Genomic DNA, 7595 nt, shown 5'->3' with positions numbered 1-7595 from the left:
CTCAGGTCCATCATCCCCACAAAGACAGGAAATCTGATGCCAAAAAAAAAAAAAGTCATTCCAGGTGTCAGTAACCAGGCGCTGCCTCCAGCCCCGCCCCGCCCGCCGCCCCGCCCGCCGCCTGCGCCAATCCCCGACGGGCCCGTCTTCCAGCCCCGAAGCGGTCACCTCCTGACCTCTAGTGGCGAGCGCGGGGAACTGCGCCCCGGCTCGTCCGCCCGCCGAGCCCGGGCCGTGCATGCCCTGCCCGTTGTTCCTTCGCAAGCCGAGTGAACCTCCCGATGCATGGACTCTGGCTGTCGTCGACGCAGACTCTCGTGCACTGCTTAACCCCGTTTTGCTGCCATGTGACGGCTGCAGACACTGTCCTCAAACTGCAGTCCCACAGACAAGTTTTGTATTTTGGTCTGACCTACCCGAAGGTGTCCTTTTTAAGTCTTATTTGTTAATATTTATAATGACATATAATCCAAAGTAAATGGAAACTTCATATTGCGATCTCATTGCCTTGGCGAGACTCTCACCTTTTAATAGATTTGAAGGGGGTGGGGGCGGTGGCTCACGCCTGTAAGTCCTAGCACTTTTGGAGGTCGAGGTGGGAGAATTGCTTGAGGCCTGGAGTTCGAGACCAGCCTGGTCAACATGGAGAAACCACGCCTCTACACACACAGACACACACACACAATGACAATTAGCCTAGCGTGGTGGCACACACCTGTAGCCCCAGCTATTCAGGAGGCTGAGGTAGGAGGAGGAGGATCGCTTGAGCCTGGAAAGTGGGGATTGCAGTGAGCCGAGATCACGCCACTGCACTCCAGCCTGGGCAACAGAGGGAGACCTTGTCAAAAAAAAAAAAAGAAAAAAAGAAAAAAAAAAAGATTTGGAAGGGTAGGAGGGGAGGGTGGAAAGACGGAGGAAAAGGCAACTGAAACCTACTCCGGATATAGTCTTGTTACTCTTCACCAGGAACCCATTTGAGGTAGGCCCTCAAGTTACAGATGGGGAAACTAAGGCCCAGAGAGGTTAAAATACTTTTACAGAATCACACGGCTGGTCGATGGCAGAAGCAGGATTCAAACTGAGGCAGCCCAAGACATTTTGCACCAGGACCTGTCGACCATGCTGTTGTCCACTCATCCAACAAACAGCCGTGGAGTATTGACTAACGCCAGCCCGTCTGAGGCTCCAAGAGTCGTACATTTTGGAAGGTAATTTAAGACTTGTACTGCTTAGGTTTGGAGGGAAAAAAATAAACCTTCCTAACCACAGATTAGTGTATTAGGACTAGTAGCAATCCCCACACTTTATATTTTCATTCCACCTTGTTAGAAAATGTCGATCAATTGTTGAATACAGTTTATTGTACATCATTCTTTAGGTCAGAAATTTCTCAAGATAAAAGCCTTTGCTTTCTAACATCGACTAACGAAGAAAATGTATGTCATTGAATATGCAAACCTCTCAATCTCTTTCCTCTATGTCCCCCTTAAGGGTCAGGGTCAGGGTTTAGGGTCGGGGTTAGGGTCTAGGATCAGGATTAGGGGTTAGGGGTTAGGGGTTAGGGTTCAGGCTTGGGTTCGTACTAGGTCCGGGTCCAGGTCCGGGTCAGCGTTTCGCATTTAGTCAGGGTTTGGTGTTCGGTTTTGGCCGGGTTAGGGTGGGTTAGGACTCGGGTCATAGTTTTGGGTTGGTGCGGTCGGCATCCGTGCTGGAATTTCCTTTCTGGCTGTCACCGTGACCGTAACCTGTATTCTGGTTCCACTGCTCTCCCCTGTCTAATTATCAGGGCTCTTTTCACCGCTGGCTCCACTCATTGCTCGCTCCTCCTGCTTATCTCTCCTGTCCAATCTGCAGAGCTCGCCACCTTCTTGTTCCGCCCTCTTTTCCCTAACATCCAATAGCAGCCTTCTCCGCAGTCCTTGCTCCTACCACTCCTGTCTCTTGTCCAATCAGCAGGCTTTACCAATGCTTACTCAGCCCACTTCTCTCTCTTGTCCAATTGGCAGGGTCTCCTCAGTGCTCGCCCCACCTACTTCATGCCCGTCCAATTGCAGGATCTCAGTGCTAGCCCCGCCCGCTTCTCGCTCCTATCCAACCAGTAGAGACTCTACCAGTGCCCACCCTGCCCACTTCTCCTTCTTATCCAATGACAGGATCTCCTAGTGCTCACTCCGCCCACTTCTCTGCCCCATCCAATCAGCGAGCTCTGCCAGTGCGTTGCGTTCCTGTCCTTTGGGGAGGGAGTCCGGGGTCTCTCGGGGAAACGGAAACGCAGGCTCAGATGTGCGGGTCCAGTTTCGAGGCAAAGCGGACAAAGCGCTCTTCCAGCACACAGTGGTTTTGTGGGGCAAAGGCCGCGCGATTCCGCAGGCCCTGACCCTGCAGGGACTCAGGATGGCCCTGGGCGCTTTGTCCGGGTGGAGCAAGGGGTCGTGTGCGGGCGGCTGCGCAAATGGCCCCGCCGGCACCGCGCGGGCCCGGGTATGGGGGCAGCCTGGGGAGGCAGCGCCTGCGGGTGCCGCCCACGCCGAGCGCTCTCTGCCTCCCCGAGCACTCGCTGCGGACTCCAGGGTACCGTGCACCGAGTGCCATACCTGCTGTGCGCACAGGGGCTCGGCTGGGCTCCCGCTCCCTCTCTCGGTGGAATGAGCTGTCAGAGCCGCCTCTGCGCTCTCCCGTGCTAAAGGAATGGAAGCTGGGCTCCATGCCCCGGGAAAAGGGTGTTTGGCGCCACCAGCGACTGGCAAACCGGTTGCACACCTGCTCAGCTGTCAAGCTCATCTGAAGGACAAGTCCCCCGACCCCCAAACAACAAAACCTCCAGCCCGGCTGGAAGGCGGAGCTGTGGCTGCTCATTTGCAATCCGAGGTCACTGTGTGGCAGGGCCAGGAGCTGAGCTGGAGACGAGGGCATCGTGTGGCAAGAGGAGGGTTCAGTGAGTATATTTGAGAGGTGAACCAAGCACCAGGATTTGGGGTGTCTTGGATTAGTAGTAATGGATTGTTGGTTCAGACCAAAGACCTGCGAAGAAAGCAAGAATATTTGGATGGCCCCGTGGCAACAGCCTTTTGCAGCCAGCAGGGCTGCTCTTGCTTGCTGGGAAGGAGACTGGCACCCGGACGGAGTCTCACTAAGCCTCCCCTCCCATCTCATCGCTTGCAGAGGGACGTGAGGAAAAGGGGCCTCCACAATCCCCAGAGACAATCCAAGGACCGTGGGAGCCGCTGGCCTTAGCCTCGGACTTTCCTGGAGCAGAGACAGTTTCAGAGCCACTGGCTGCCAGGTACTATCATCCCATGGCCATGGGACCAGCTCGTGATCAGTTCCTTTCCCTCCTCAGATGGAGACTGGAGCGTGGAGTGGGTGTGCCGGTGCCAGGGCCCCGACACGGGGACAAGGTCAGACCCCAGGGATGGGGAAGCCACCAGCAAGGAGCCCACGTCAGGGACTGGGGTTGGGGGCTTCCTCTGACCCCACACTGCTCCTGCACCCTGACTCATCACCTGAGTTCATGTCTGTTTTGCAGAATGAGGGGACAGACTTCGAAGGAAACACATGCAGGCCTGACACCTAAAGAGAAAGCCAGCTGTCCCTGTGGTTTATTTCTAGTATTTTGTCTGATTGCTTTTCAGTGAGTCAGTGATAGCCAACGTCTTTAGTTCCTAGTACGTACCAGTGCTGTTTGAACACTCTCCCTGCGCTCTGTGCTCTTCCTATGATGAAGTGAAAACTTCATGTAAGGACAGGAAAAGTGTATCCTAGCCAGCTGTGGGGCTGGATCCACGCGGGGTCAGCCCATGGCATGTTTGGCCATCACACCATGCTCACTTCTGCTCCTTCTTTTCCTTGTACTGTTATGACATCAGCGTCTCTTCTGAGACCACCTGTGCCTGCTCATATTTAGGCCTGATACTGCCCAGGTGTGTGACCCTAGGCAGGTTCTCAAACGTCTCACCTGTAAAATGGAGATGGTACTAGGACCTTCCATGGGGTGGTTGCGAAGGTTAAGCGGGGGTGGTTAGCCAAAGCCTAGGAGCATCAAGGAGCACCACTGAGACACAGTGAGTATTTGTGGAATATTAATTCTTAATTCTTTAATAATTCTCTAATGAATTATTTACTTAATTCCTTTAGGATCAATCATCATTTATTCAGTCAACTGTTAGGCTCTAATCATTTTCAGTTAGGTTAGACATAGCATAGGGTTATGACTGTTAGGGTTAGGGTGGGGATTAAAATTCCATATGAGATTTGGGTTGGGAAACAGAGTCAAACCGTATCATCAGTTCAATATTTTATATTAAGAGTTACAGAGATGTTGAACTCATATTCCTCATGGAGGTTAAAAACTCTATATGATGGTAAGAAGTTGTAGTTAGAAAATTTATTTATTCTATAAATTTATCTTTGTACACTAAGGACCCGTATTCATTAAACTAAAATAAAATATTCTGAGAACTGTGTGATGTGACTAAGCTATGACCATACCAGCTCATTTAATCCTTACCAACTGATAACTATAGTGCCCACATTTTGCTCATGAGGAAACAGAATTAGAAAGATAAAACGTCTTGCCTAGACTCCCAGCTAGCAAGTGACCTATGCCAGGCTTGAGTCTACGGACAGATCTGAAGTCTTGGACTTTTAATTACTATTCCTATTCAAGTCTATCATTTTGGATGTATTTTCTGGGTGACAGGGTGAGACCCTGTCTCAAACAAGAAACCCAAAAAGTTTGTTTGTGAAGAAGGAGGAAAACTAGTTTTATGTGGTGTCATCAAGAAGTGAGAAAGGAAAATGTCTTGATCATAGAGCATGATCTGATACTTTAAAAGTTGCCGAGAGGTCAAATAATGAAGGCAGATGGGACCTTTTGAGCTTACTGGTGACCTTCATATGAGCAATTTCACTGTTGGAGATGAAGCCATGTTGGTGTTCAGTTACTCAACATTATTCAACATCCCTTCATGCTAAAAACTCTCCATAAACTAGGTATTGATGGAACGTATCTCAAAATAATAAGAGCTATCTATGACAAATCCACAGCCAATATCATACTGAATGGACAAAAGCTGGAAGCATTCCCTTTAAAAACTGGCACAAGACGAGGATGCCTTCTCTCACCACTCCTATTTAACATAGTACTGGAAGTTCTGGCAAGGGCAATCAGAGAAAGAAATAAAACATATTCAAATAGGAAGAGAGGAAGTCAAATTATCTCTGTTTGCAGATGACATGATTTTATATTTAGAAAACCCCATCGTCTCAGCCCAAAAACTCCTTAAGCTGATAAGCAACTTCAGCAAAGTCTCAGGATACAAAATCGATGTGCAAAAATCACAAGCATTCATATACAGCAACAATAGACAGAGAGCAAAGTCATGAGTGAACTCCCATTCACAATTGCTACAAAGAAAATGAAGTACCTAGGAATACAACTTACAAGGGGTGTGAAGGACGTCTTCAAGGAGAACTACAAACCACTGCTCAAGGAAATAAGAGAGGACACAAAACAATGGAAAACCATTTCATACTCATGGATAGGAAGAATCAATATAGTGAAAATGGCTATACTGCCCAAACTAATTTATAGATTAAATGCTATTCACATCAAACTTCCAGTGACTGTCTTCAAAGAATTAGAAAAAACTACTTTAAATTTCATATAGAACCAAAAAAAGAGCCCGTATAGCCAAGAGTACCCTAGGCCAAAAGAACAAAGCTGGAGGCATCACGCTACCTGACTTCAGACTATACTACAAGGCTACAGTAACCAAAACAGCATGGTACTGGTACCAAAACAGAAATATAGAACAATGGAACAGAACAGAGGCCTCAGGAATAACACCACACATCTACAACCATCTGATCTTTGACAAACCTGACAAAAACAAGCAATGGGGAAAGGATTCCCTATTTAATAAATGGTGCTGGGAAAACTGGCTAGCCATATGCAGAAAACAGAAACTAGACCTCTTTCTCACACCTTATGCAAAAATTATGTCAAGATGGGTTAAAGACTTAAATGTAAAACCCAAAACCATAAAAACCCTAGAAGAAAACCAAGGCAATAGGGTTAGGGTTAGGGTTAGGGTTAGGGTTAGGGGTTAGGGTTCGGGTTAGGGTTAGGCCAGGACCAGGATCCCAGATCACCTATCCCATCACCCTGAGCCCATGTCCTTCACATGCTTCTCTCTCGCATCATCTTTCCAGAAGTATCTCCTACCTAATCTGACCTCCTTTGGCCTCTTCTCTATATTTAATCAAAGAAGTCTTTTTAAAGAACAAATGAGTTACTATGTTACCTGCCTAAAGCCTTCCCTTGCTCCCCACTGCCTTAGGGTGAAAGACAACCATAACCTTTGTCCTCACCCCCCCACCTCTTGGGCTTCGTCTCTTCCCCTTTGTCTCCTTTCATACTGTTAGCTCATGCTCCTGAATTAATTGGAACTCCCTATTTATGACGTGTCTTCTCCCAACTGTAATCCTTTTGCACATGCTGTCCCCTCTGCCTTTAACACTCTTACCAACCCTGCTGCATTTGTCTGTTCTTTTTTAGGTTACCGAGTAGATCTTTCTTTTTCCAGGTAACCTCCCTGGCTTGCTGGCCTCCAGGGTAAAGTAATCCCTACTGAGTTCTCTGGGAGCAACTCTATGCTGTTATGATCTGTGTTACCACCAGTTTCTCCTGGCTCCTGAGAGAAGGCTGGATATAGAAGATAATGCTGCCATCCATTAGGAGAAAGGGAATGCTGTATGGAACCCAGCAGTTCTCCAGGACACCTCTTGGTACTTCCACTGACCACAGTAAACGTTCATAAAAAACTAACCCAACCAACTAAATAACCAACAAAGGCAGGACCACTAAGGGTTTGGACCCTTCAGGAATGAAGGTTTTGATCACCCTACTGGTAAAAAGCCAGAACAATGGAAGGGTGGGCTCAAGGCAAATGGAACCTGGGATGAATAATGTAAGAAGGAATTTATGAATATTAACTACAGCATTGTGACCAGTTACAGAAAGAGAACTATAGTAGTGATACAGTTTTTTCTCCTTGTTTGTATGTGTATGTCTATCTGTATCTATGTCATCTATCTTTCTATTTATTAATCTATATGCACATTTTGTTTTGTTTTGTTTTGAGAGGGGGTCTCGCTGTATCACCCAGGCTGGAGTGCAGTGGCGGATCTCGGCTCACCACAACCTCTGCCTCCTGGGTTCAAGCAATTCTCCTGCCTCACCCTCCTGAGTAGCTGGGATTACAGGCATGCATCACCATGCACAGCTAATTTTTGTATTTTTAGTAGAGATGGGGTTTCACCATGTTGGCTAGGCTGGTCTTGAAATCCTGACCTCAGGTGATCCGCCTGCCTTAGCCTCCTAAAGTGCTAGGTTTACAGGTGTTAGCAACTGCACTCGGTCTGTTTTGTTTTAAGAGATAAGGTCTTGCTGTGTTGCCCAGGTTGCCCTCAAACTCCTGGGCTCAAGAGATCCTCCTGCCTCAGCTTCCCAAATAGCTGAGGTTACAGGCACAATCCACCATGCCTGGCTAGCATATTTGTTTTTATTTACTAATTTTTTCTTTTGTTTCCTC

This window comes from Gorilla gorilla, chromosome 6 (assembly GCF_029281585.2).
Source record: "Gorilla gorilla gorilla isolate KB3781 chromosome 6, NHGRI_mGorGor1-v2.1_pri, whole genome shotgun sequence".
In the NCBI taxonomy this organism is placed as follows: Eukaryota; Metazoa; Chordata; class Mammalia; order Primates; family Hominidae; genus Gorilla; species Gorilla gorilla.
Note: the sequence above shows the minus strand (reverse complement) of the source record.